This window comes from Mauremys mutica, chromosome 22, assembly GCF_020497125.1.
Source record: "Mauremys mutica isolate MM-2020 ecotype Southern chromosome 22, ASM2049712v1, whole genome shotgun sequence".
In the NCBI taxonomy this organism is placed as follows: domain Eukaryota; kingdom Metazoa; phylum Chordata; order Testudines; family Geoemydidae; genus Mauremys; species Mauremys mutica.
In genome coordinates this window covers 20,697,016-20,709,631 of record NC_059093.1, presented here as the reverse complement: position 1 = coordinate 20,709,631, position 12,616 = coordinate 20,697,016, and the positions used below count along the sequence as shown (strand labels likewise).

The 12,616-nt window shown below is 53.0% G+C and overlaps 1 non-coding gene across 1 annotated transcript; it reads left to right on the top strand.

The window, feature by feature from the left end:
* Positions 1–4,010: 4,010 nt before the first annotated feature.
* On the top strand, positions 4,011–4,084 carry TRNAT-UGU. The gene has a single exon. It is a non-coding gene; the product is annotated as a tRNA-Thr (tRNA).
* The last annotated feature ends 8,532 nt before the right edge of the window (positions 4,085–12,616 follow it).

Below are 12,616 nucleotides of genomic sequence, written 5' to 3'. Positions count from 1 at the left end.
GTGACCTGGTCCCAAAACTGCTGGAGCCCCACGGGCGAGACCTGGGAACCAGGACTGCCAGCCAGACAAACACCTTTAAGAGGAGGCGTCCCTCTCCCTGTCAAAAACTGATCTTCCTCCTTCAGTTCAGTGTCAGCCTGAATTGTTCCTTATCCCGGCAGAGCCGGAGGATTGAAAGCAGCAACATCAAACCCCTGTGTAGCTCGCAGGAATGGACATAAACACTCCCTGCTATCTGAGGAGATGTTTAGCTTTGCCCTTGGTCAACTACAAGGCCAAAGGGAAAGGAGGTGGCACCAAAGGGAAAGGAGAGTGAAACACGACACATCATAGTTATGCCCATGGTGGCTGCAAAATCTTCTTATGTACTTCTTCTTATCAGCAGTGTATTATTTTCTCTGGAGTCTAGACCTTGATTATACCTTGGCCAAGAAATTTGTACCTTGATAAAATAATCGACTGCCCCTGGTGAAGACAATGGACTTGACACCCACTGGGGTGTCCCAACACCGGTACAAGTACTAACAACAATGGCTGCCTTTTAGCCATAGATTTTAATCAGGGCAATAAATACAAACCCCTGTTAAATCATTTCTCAGCCCGAGTCCTTCACCCACATTCCCTAGAGCATTGGGCCACCATGTGGACGTTTCATTTCCCGCCTCAATTTCACACAGAGACACAATTTCCTTTGCACAGATCCATGAACAGCAAAACCTCCCTGTGTCTCTTGTCTGAGCCAGGGCATTCGATTCCAGTGAACCCTTCTGTCCTGCAATGGCGATGGTCAGACAGCGGGACCATGGCACCTGCATCCCTGCCAGGGAGGTATTGGCTCGGCTCTTTCTTTCTGCTGCTGCTGTTAGTCCATGAAACATCAAGGGTGGAATGCAAGGCTGAGTTCATGCACCAGCCCCCTGAAAAAATTTCAGTGCCCCAGAGAAATCCTGCCCCCGGCTATTGGAACGATGTGCTGGAGATTTGAATGGGAAAGGGACTGTCTGAATTGTCAGTGTGGGGAATGGACAACAATCTACAGCAATGTCATTCACACAAACACACTCTTATCCTGCTCCAGCTGGAAGGGAAATGGGCAGGAATTTTCGCTGTTCACCCAAGGACACAGCCATGAGTGTGCTGGGGAAGCTGGTCTGAGCCATTTGAAGTGACAATTCAGTGAGAACAGAATCATTATGTACTGGAGTAGCTGTATATCAAGTAGTTGTGGCCTAGTGGTTAAGGCAATGGACTAGAAGTCCATTGGGGTTTTCCTGCACAGGTTCAAATCCTGCCAACTATGCAAGTACTACACTGTTGTTGTTATTATTACTCTAGTCTTAGTGCCTGAGCATCCAGAGTGCAAACTGGAGCCAGATCTACTTTCACTCTGTCTACACTTAAAAGGCTGCTGTGCCACTGCTATAGCACTTTGGAGTAGACAGTGACTGGAGGTGTTTTCCCATCCCTGTAATAGCTACATTGACAGATGTAAATAGCTTCCTTTTATTTAGCACTATCTAACCAGGGCTTAGGTCACCTTAACTCTATGGGTTGGGGGGTGGGGGTTTCACACCCTGAGAGACATCACTCTGCCAGTTCAGTGCCCAGCGTACACCAGCCCTTAGATCCCTCTTGGTATTTCAATGCAGGCACTGACCTGTGAGAGGAAAACATCAGCTCACAAACACAGAGACTAAATTCCCCACATTTAATCTCTCTGCACTTTCCAGAAAGTCACAAAATTCAATTCATTCTTGCGAGGCCAGAGAAAAAATAAGGGGTCATTCAGTCCTTTGTAGAGAGCTTCAGTTTGTAGCAAAGTCCCTCCAGAGGTATGAAGCAGGACTGAAGACAAGATGGAGGCGAGGCATCAGCCTTTTATAGTCTCTTGCCATGTGGTCTTTGTCCCAAGGACACTCTATCTAGCACGTGGCATAGAAAAACCTTAAAGTTCTGTGCATAGGCAGGTCCCTGCATACCTTGCTGAGTCACAAGGCATATCTGCCTTCTCTCAATGGGTCGATTTTATAGCCAATGGTCTTTAATGAGCCATCAAGCAGGCTAGACAGAACTGACACCAACTTGTCTGGGGTGTTCCCCAGAAGCAGAGCACAAGTTTTAAATACGGGCAGCATAGAGCCAATATTCATAACATCAACTACAAAAATGATACACATCTAGAGATAGCATCATTATAATCAGCCAATCAGAACCTCTCCATACACTCCTTACATGACAACCTTTCTACCATATTGGCTGCAAATATAGAACAGTGGTCGCAACAGTGATCTATACAGTTACAGATTATGTCAATAACATCACAGGAGGTGACAGGGCATCAGTAAGACTGATACTGGAATACTGCCTCCAGTTTTGGTGTCCTCATTTGAAAAAGATGTTGTGAAATTGGAGCTGGGGCAGCAAAGAGCCACCAAATGTTCTGAGGGCTGGATAAAAATGCCTTCTAGTGAGCTATTGAATGAGCTCAACCTGTTTAGCTGATCAAAAGAAGATTGAAAGGTGACTTCATTGAAGCGTTGAAGGGCCTTAATGGAGAGAAAAGATTGGGTATTAAAGGGCTCTTTAATCGAGCAGAGAAAGGCATAACAAGACCCAATGGCTGGAAGGTGAAAAGAGACAAATTCATATTACAAAAAAAAGCACAAATATTCAACAGTGAGGATGGATTCACCACAGGAACAAGCTACCAAGGAAAGTGGTGGATTCGCCATCTCCTGATGTCATCTAATGAAGACTAGATGCCTTTCTGGAATGTGTTTGCTCCAAAAGAAGCTCTTGTGTCATACAGGAGGCCTGTGATATGCAGGGGGTCAGATTAGATGCTCTAATGGTCTCTTCTGGCCATAAAGTCGACTAATTTCTGAAAAACTGAGTGTAGCATTGGGAGCAGCATCTGATGTTTTCCTGTCTAGCTGGCTTGCTTCCTAGAATGAACGCTCCTTGAGTGGGGTGATTCACAGGGAGTAGCTCAAACCTCCAAAGTGCCTGGGCAGGGGCAGGACATTTGCACAGCGAGGGAGGGGTGTGGCAGTGACATCACAAAGGCCTTTTTCAGGACCTCAGACTATTGGTCAAAGGTGGTGGGGAGGTGGTGACCTCACAGAGAGATGCTGACATCAGCCAGGCAGGACAGGGGCGAGGGGTCAGGGAAACCTCAGAGACCCCTGTGGCTTTGCTTCAGCAAGTCTCCTCCTCCAGGTCTCTCTTTGAGGATTGAGAGCGTATTCAGGTTCACGTGCGTGAGCGCCAGGAGGAACCTCTTCCGAGTTTTCTCCTTCCCTTTTAGTGATTTTACTAGAAAACAGCCGTCCCTGTTTAGAAGGTAAGAGCCTCCTTGAGGGAAGGGATGTCCTGGGTGTGTCACAGTTCGGATGCCGGTGGCCCCCTACACTGTAAGGAAGTTCCCGCCACCTGCTCTGTGTTCGTAGTGCGGGAGAGAGCAGGATCCCACGGCAGTGATTTGCTCCTGGCTGCCGGAGCAGAGCAGCAGGCTCAGCTGTCAGAACTTCCCAGAGCGATGAAAGGGGAGGGGCCCATGGCTCTGTAGCAGGAATGCAGGGCAGGCGAGTTCACAGCAGGCATTCTGGGATACTGGAGGAGGCCAGTTATGGTGATATAATGAACAGCAGCGTCTACTCTGTCACTTTAAGTTTGCTGCAAAAAGCTCTAGATCTCTCATCGAAGTCATTTTATTTTGTTACCAAAACAGGGCAGTTTTGTCACCAGATGTGGCATTGCAGTGTGTGCACCAGCCACTAGCTGCCGACCGAGGGAGCGTTGTGTGTTTTTCACACACCTGAGCAATATAATTCTGCTGAAATAACTTTGTAGTGCAGACCTGGCCAAAGATTCACTCACACACAACTTGCAAGGAAAACGTCACCTGCTCCTCTGCTTTGCAAAATCCAAACACAAGCAAAGCTTGTCAGGCCCTGGTGGCGATGGCAGGGAGTCAGGTGTAGGCAGACACTGTATTTTTGCCACCTACAGGCACCATGGCTTAGCTGGCTAAAGCATCTGTTTTGTAAACTGGAGATCCTGGGTTCAACTCCCAGTGGTGCCTTGTTGACTGGTTGTTGGGGCACCTGCTATTGGCTACTGTCAGAAGACAAGATTCGGAGCTAGATGGTCCTTTGGTCTAGCCCAGTGTGGTTTTCCTTATGGTTTAAATTACACTCACAGGCACTGATAATAGAGTTACTGAAAGTTTGGGAGTTAAGAGCTGATAGGTCAGTGGTCCAGTCCCCACACAGATGACCCCTGTCTCCCTCTGGGACAGGGGCAGGTCTGAGCTCTCACCAAAATGCTCATTGTGGCTGCCAGAATCTGTGAGCGGCTCGTTTAGTTTACGGCAAAGTTTGAGTCCTGTGTGAGAATGAAAATCCTAAACTGCCCTTTGAAATAACGAATGCAGCAGGATGTGTTATTGTCCCTGCCCCCAAGCAGACAAACCAATGGAGAAATGCCGTTGAGTCCAAGGTAATACTCCCCTGCCATTTTACCTTTTTTGCTGGCTAAACTCCTTCTTATCTGCCCGGCCCAGGCTGTCCTCTGCCTCAGCTGCTGCTCCCGGCCTGCTCTAGAGTCAAACACGCAGGGCCCCCAGGGGAACAGAGGCTGGGACAGGGCAGCAGCCTGGGCTGGGCTGGGAAGATGCTGGGAGTTCTCGTTCCCTGAGAACTGGCCTGGCTCCCTTCTCAACAGCAAACAAATCAATTCCACGTCCCCTCCCCAGAAAAACCAGCCTGGAGCCAAGGGCAGCAGGGGACGATTCCCTCCAGTTCCCACCGAGGCAGGAGAGAACCCAGGGCGTTTCCAGCAGAGCTTATGGAATTGACGTGGTGAAACCAGCCTTTAATAACAGGCAGTTCCAGTTTAAGCTAAAGCGCTGTTATTGGCCTCCAGGGTATTAGAAGATATCCCAGAATGCTTTTAACTAAATTACTCTCTTTGTTTTGCTATGATGCCTCTCTTTGTTTTGTTGTGAACTCGGGGCTCCGGGAGCTGCTTATCTAAAAAACAAACACAGCTCCTGTTTGCCGTGATCAATCTGTAACTGACTATGAACAATCAACTGAGATAACCCACTACCTTGCTGTGAATGAGGCAGGCAGGGGGATGAGTGTTTGCTTGAGGAGAGAAACAGCGGGGGCGGGGCGGAGAAAGGGAGTCCATTGGAGCAGCTGTTTATCTGGTCTGCAGGCTGTTTGCAGTTAATATTGAATGAGTGGTCGAGGAAATGTTCAGCTCCCTGCCTTGCAAAATCTGACACACAGTGTCGGCTCCAAAAATCCACTCTCTCTCTCTCTCTCTCCCGGTCCCTGTCACACTCCACCCCACCCCCCCCTCTTTTGAAAAGCACGTTGCTGTCACTTGAACGCTGGGATAGCTGCCCATAATGCATCACTCCCAACAGCGCTGCAAATGCTGCAAATGTGGCCACACTGCAGCGCTGGTAGCTGTCAGTGTGGCCACACACCCAGTGCTTTCCCTACACAGCTGTACGACCAGCGCTGTAACTCCCAGCGCTGCAACTCTCAAGTGTAGCCATACCCTTAGAGGCCCACTATAACATATTACCAAGGTTCAATACAAAGTCATATAAAAGTTATACAGAAATGCATAATGCAGAGATTTATCTACAACTGCATTGATTGACTGCGGTGTGCAGTAATATAGTGACCCCTGGGTCTTTGAATGAGGCGTTATACTTGGGGGGAGGGCGAGGGGGTGAGTGGGCAAAGAGGCGAGCAGTGAGCCAGCAGGAGTTCTAGGGGTGGGCATGGGGGTTTCTGGCAGGGGAGGGAGAAGGTGAAAGGAGGCAAGTGGTGTGGGGGGACTGACTAGGAGGGATGCAGCAAGCCAGTAGGGGGCTAGGGGGTGAAGAGGGGTGTGATGGTGGGGCTGAGCAGGGAGGGGGGCAGGTCGTATTTTACTGCTGTGATCTGGTCACCCCATGTGTGCTGTTTCTTTCTCCCCCCCCCGAACCTTGTTTCGATGGGGCGGAGCTGGGGAAGGAGGGTTTGTTTCCACGGGGCCGGGCGGCGCTGGGGGGGGGCGGGAAGGAGGGGGCAATTTTATATTAAAAAGGAAATATTTTATAAATGTTAATAAAATAAACATTAGTGAAGAAAATCAGTTGTACAACTATGAAAAGAAATTATTTTCCTAATATGAAAGTGCAAATCAGCTAATTACTATATGATGCAATGTATGTAATAGATAATTTTGTTGTTATTTATATAGTCATGGAAAGTAAATAATACATGGAAGAAATGAAAGGGTTTTTTTTAAGTGTTTTTTTGTTTTAGTCGTCCCTGCCGGGGCCCCATCGAAACTGTTCGAACTGGGCCCCGCACTCCCTAAAGCCAGCCCTGACAATGAGGCTAATTATCTAGTGGAACAAGCTCCGCAAGGGACGTGGTTAATTCCCCATCACTGTCTTGTGTAAATCAAGACCGTAGCTCTTGCTGCAAAATACCTGGTGTGTGGGTGTTCCTGTTCCCCCTTCAGAACCTCTGGTACATGGTGCTTCCCTCCACCCAGTTCAAGATCCCCATCATGTGGGGGCATAGGTGGCAGGTTATATACATTTGCGGTGCCCGGGCTCCAGGAATATTCAGGGCCGGGTGCCCTGCTCCAGCAATATTTGGAGCTGGGTCTCTCCCCCGGCCCTGCCTGGATCGGGCCCCGGCCCCCACAGGTCTCCCCCCGCCGCCACATCCCTGCCTGGAGCAGGTCCCAGCCCCCGCCTGCCCCCCCGCGTGTCCCCCCACTCCGCCGCGCCCTGTCCCTGCCTGGCAGAAAGCAGCGCGCGCCTCTCCCCTGCCTGCTCTGTGCTGCCGGAGGGCTCTCGGCAGAACTGCTGTCTGCTGCCTCAGGGTCCTAGCGCCTGCCCTCCACTAATGGCAATGCAGGCTGCCCTTACCCTGCCCTTCTGCCCTAGCCCTGAGCGTCCCCAATGCCCCAAACCCTCATCCCCAGCCAGAGCCCTCATCCCCCGCACCCTAATCCTCAACCCCAGCCAGAGCCCTCATCCCCCCGCATCCTAATCCTCAGACCCAGCCAGAGCCCTCACCCCCCGCACCCTAATCCTCAGCCCCAGCCAGAGCCCTCATCCCCCTGCACCCTAATCCTCAGCCCCAGCCCTGAGCCCTCATCCCCCCACACCCTAATCCTCAGCCCCAGACAGAGCCCTCATCCGCCTGCACCCTAATCCTCAGCCCCAGCCAGAGCCCTCATCCCCCGCACCCTAATCCTCAGCCCCAGCCAGAGCCCTCATCCGCCCGCACCCTAATCCTCAGCCCCAGCCAGAGCCCTCATCCGCCCGCACCCTAATCCTCAGCCCCAGCCAGAGCCCTCATCCCCCCGCACCCTAATCCTCATCCCCAGCCAGAGCCCTCATCCTCCCGCACCCTGATCCTCAGCCCCAGCCCTGAGCCCTCATCCCCCCGCACCCTAATCCTCAGCCCCAGCCCTGAGCCCTCATCCCCCCGCACCCTAATCCTCAGCCCCAGCCCTGAGCCCTCATCCCCCTGCACCCTGATCCTCAGCCCCAGCCCTGAGCCCTCATCCCCCCGCACCCTAATCCTCAGCCCCAGCCCTGAGCACTCATCCCCCCGCACCCTAATCCTCTGCCCCAGCCCTGAGCCCTCATCCCCCCGCACCCTAATCCTCAGCCCCAGCCAGAGCCCTCATCCCCCCGCACCCTAATCCTCAGCCCCAGCCCTGAGCCCTCATCCCCCCGCACCCTAATCCTCAGCCCCAGCCCTGAGCGCCCCCCGCATCATGAACCCTTCATCCCCCAGCCACAGCCAGAACCCTCATCCCCTCGCACCTTAATCCTCTGCCCCAGCCCTGAGCCGCCCCGTGCAACATGAAGCGCTCCTCCCCCCGCACCCTTATCCTCAGCCCCAGCCAGAGCCCTCATCCCCCTGCACCCTAATCCTCAGCCCCAGCCCTGAGCCCCCCCGCAGCATGAACCCCTCATCCTTAGACCCACAGCCCTCACCCTGCACTCCCTCCTATCCCCAAACTCCCTCCCCAGAAGGTGCACCCCCTCCCCCTTCCCACACACCCCTTCCCAACCCCAAACTCCATCCCAAAGCCTGCACCCTTCACCCCCTCCTGCACACCCACCTCCTGCCCCAGCCCAGAGCCTGCACCCAGCACCCAAACTCCATCCCAAAGCCTGCACCCTGCACCTCTCCTGCACCCTAATCCCCAGCCCAGGATCTGCACCCCAGACCTCCCCTGCCGAGCCCCCTCCCAGAGCCTTAGGCAGGTGGGGGCGGAGTTTGGGGGGACGGAGTTGGGGAGCGGCTTCTGGGCACCACCAAAATTTTTACAGACTTGCCACCCATGTGTGGGTGCTCCCATCCAGGATCTCTGGTGGGTGTCTCTGTCCCCCAACCCATGAACTAGCTCCAGTGTGTGGTTTCCCCTGCCTGCCCTCATCTGGGATCTATGGGTGTCTCTCTTCCCCTTTTCAAGATCCGTGTTGCTTGGGTGTGTCCCTCCCCCCAAGTCAGAATCCCCAGCGTGTGGGTGCTCCCATCCCCCTCTGCAGGCTCTGCGGGGGGGGGGGGCGGGTGTCTAAAAAGAGACTGTGTCTCACTGTCTTGCCCAAGCTACGCTGCAAGGGCTATTCACAGGTGTGATCCCACTCCCGATCGGCATGGGAGTTTTGACCTGCTCTGTTTCTGACCTGGGCTGGTTCACCCCTTCTTAGGCAACCTGGGGACCCCAAGCTTCCCCGGGATCACCATATTGATGCCAAACTTAGTGCGGACACCCGATTGGCACAGCCCCTTGATGAGGCCAGAAATCCTGAGCTCAAGCGATCTGCCGGCCTCAGCCTCCCCAGGAGCTGGGATCACAGGCACCAGCCACGGGGCCCGGCTGGTTACAGAGTCTCCCGCTGCCAATTTCAGGCTCAGCCTGGGAGCTCTGCACTCTGAGCCGGTGGAAGTGGAGCCTGGAGCTGAGCTGATGCGCTGAGGGTTATTTGCAGTGTGCGCTTCACATGGAGGTGAAAACACGGGGCACAGATCTTTGAGCACAACCCTCGTCCTGAGGAACGGGGGGGGGGGGGCTGCATAAAGAGAGACCGGCTCTCCCTGGTGGGGCTGCAGCAGCTCTTCACAGGGGCAGTCCCACTGCCCAATTGGTACCAGAGTTTTGCCAGCCTCCTTTCCTGGGCTGACCTGGCTCCCCTCTCTCTAGGGGGACTGGCAACCCCAAACTTCCCAAAAACCATCATAGCAAGGCCAACCTGAGCACAGACACCTGCTCAGCACCCCGGGGTGCAGCCCTGAACTCCGGCAATCAGCTACGCTCAGCTGCCCACCCAAAAAGCGTTACACGCAGGAGCCTTCATGCCCCGCGTGTTCAGGTCCCTCCCAGCGCCAGCTTTAAACTCCGCTGCTCAGTTCTAAGCGTTGGCCACACGGGGGCAGCCCGGAGCTCAGCCAACGCCTCCCGTTGCTGGTTGCGTTTCCCGCTCCTCGTGGCAGGTTCACACCCCGCAGGCAGATCTCTGAACCGGAGCCGAACCGTTCCCCAAATCCAGTGCTTTAGCAGCAGCTTTGCTAGGAAAGCGCTGACGTCCCCAAGTAACGTAAGAGCCAGAGCGCTGTGCCCAGGATCTTCTATTGGGCCCCTCACCGTGGTGTCTGTCAGGCGCAAGGAGAAACCAGGGAAATGTTTTCATGGTGTTTAAGGGCAGAAGGGGCCATTAGCTCAGCTAGTCTGACCCCCGAATAACACAGAATTACACCATGACACACATTGATCCCACAGACCTTAGATAGATCAAAGCGTTTCAGCCCTCAGGAAGGAGGCTAAACTGGGTGCCAGAGGCAGCGAACAAGGGGCCCCCAAGGCAATGGCAGGGAGCTGACGAGGTGAAATATGCCCAGATGATCCCAGCAGGTGACCCACCCCCATGCTGCAGAGGTGGGAGTCCCTGTTCCTCCTGCCCTTAACAATCCCCGGTATTTGGGTGCCTCTGTCTTACCCCCCATGAGGGATCCGGTGGATGTGGGTGTTCTCCACGCTACTGGGGGTGTCTGGTGCCCCTGTCCCTCCTGGTTAATAGTGGAGTGTGTGGGTGTCCCCCCGCCGGTTAAGGATCCGTGTTGTGTGGATGCCCCCGTTCTTCTCATTAAGAATGGTGCAACGGAGCATATGGGTGTGTCCCCCTCCCCATGAACTAGCTCCCATGTGTGGTTCCCCTGCTCCCATCCAGGCTCTGTGGTGTGTGGGTGTTGCTGTTCCTTTTTTCAAGATCCGTGTGGCAGGGGGGCGTCCCTCCCCACAAGTCAGAATCCCCAGCGTGTGGGTGCTCCCATCCCCCCATCCAGGCTCTGCGGGGGGGTGTCTGTATAAAAAGAGACTGTGTCTCACTGTCTTGCCCAGGCTACGCTGCAGGGGCTATTCACAGGCGCGATCCCACTACTGATCAGCACGGGAGTTCTGACCTGCTCCGTTTCCGACCTGGGCCGGTTCACCCCTCCTTAGGCAACCTGGGGATCCCAAGCTTCCCTGGAATCACCATATTGATGCCGAGCTTAGTGCGGACACCGGATCGGCACAGCCCCCAACTCCTGAGCTCAAGCGATCCGCCGGCCTCAGCCTCCCCAGGCGCTGGGATCACAGGCACCAGCCATTGGGCCCGGCTTGGTTTGCTTTTATTGCTTGGCAGCTGGAGCTTTAAACTCTGCTTGTGAGCTCTGTGCCTTGGCCAGACGGGGACAGCCTGGAACTGGATAATGCTCCTGCTTCCCCTGCCCCCGTCTCATGTCGGGGTGCAGGCTCCTCTGTCCTCTCATGTAAGATCCCGGATGTTTCGGTGCCCCCCATCCTCTGTCCAGGAGCCCTAGTGTCCGGGTACCTCTGCCCTCCATACAGAATCCTGGATGTGTGGGTGTCCGTCCCTCTGCAGAGGATCCCGGAGTATGGATGCCCTTGTCCCCCCCTACAAGATTCTGGGTGTGTGGGTGCCACTCTCTCCCCTAGAAGATCTCTGGTGGCTGGGTGGGTGGGTGCCCCTGTTCGCCCTTACAGCATCCCTGGTGCACGGGGGCCTCCCTCCGTCCCAACTCAGGGTCCCCAGGGTGTGAGTGCTCCCATCCCCCGATACAGGCTGGGGGGGGGGTATAACTGGCTCTCCCTGTCCTGCCCAGGCGGTGCTACAGCAGCTGTTCACAGGGGCAGCAACCCCACTGTCACCCTGCAGCTTTAATCTGCTCCAGGGGTGACCTGCTTCACCCTCCTTTGGGAGCCCGGGGACCCTGAACTTCCCAGAATCAGCTGATTGACTCCAACCTTAGCACAGACACCGGCTCAGCATGGCAGGATGCAGCCCTGAGCCCTGACAATCAGGGCCGTCCTTAGGATTTATGGTGCCCTAGGCAGGCTTATTAAACTGGTGCCCCTGTTAGGGTGACCAGACAGCAAGTGTGAAAAATCGGGACAGGGAGTGGGGGGTAATAGGATCCTATATAAGAAAAAGACCCCAAAAATTGGGACTGTCTCTATAAAATCGGGACATCTGGTCACCCTAACCCCTGTGCCTGTCTTGCTCCTAGCAACACAAACATAAGCTTACAGTATTGGAAAACTTGCCACATGTATATTATTAAAACCAGTTTAAGTTAATTAAGCGCATTGTAATGCTGATGGACTAGAACTAAAGAAGTAGCCCTATAGAAAAAATTCTGATTTGACAGAATGATGCAAATAATATCATTTTTCAAATTTGTCAACATTTTATTGGAAATATATATGAAGAGGTATTGAAACAAAGATTTGTTTTAATTAAAAGCAATCTTTCTGGCTTTTTTGGCTGCAAAATCAATAATAATGTCATCGTATGACAAAGACAAAGTGATGGCTTGTTCAATTGCAAGAATAGCAAGACCAGTCAAGTGTTCCTGACTCATTGTAGAGCGGAGATAGTTTTTAATGAGCTTTAGTTTTGAGAAACTCTGTTCTCCTGATGCTACTGTTACAGGAATTGTCAGTAGAATATGAGTGGCAATGTACACATTAGGATAGAGATCAACAAGTTTGCTGGTATGAATAAACTGTACAATGTCCATCATTGATTTTGCATGTGGCAACAACTCAATTCTTTGTACAGTTCAAGTACATTTAAATCAAAATGATCACCTTGCTTCAGAAAAAGCAGCAAAGAATCCTGTGGCACCTTATAGACTAACAGACGTTTTGCAGCATGAGCTTTCGTGGGTGAATACCCACTTCTTAAGATGCAAGTGGTGGAAATTTCCAGGGGCAGGTTTATATATGCAAGCAAGAAGCAAGCTAGAGATAACGAGGTTAGTTCAATCAGGGAGGATGAGGCCCTGTTCTAGCAGTTGAGTGAAAACCAAGAGAGGAGAAACTGGTTCTGTAGTTGGCAAGCCATTCACAGTCTTTGTTTAATCCTGAGTTGATGGTGTCAAATTTGCAGATGAACTGGAGCTCAGCAGTTTCTCTTTGAAGTCTGGTCCTGAAGTTTTTTTGCTGCAGGACGGCCACCTTAAGATCTGCTATTGTGTGGCCAGGGAGGTTGAAGTGTTCTCCTACAGGT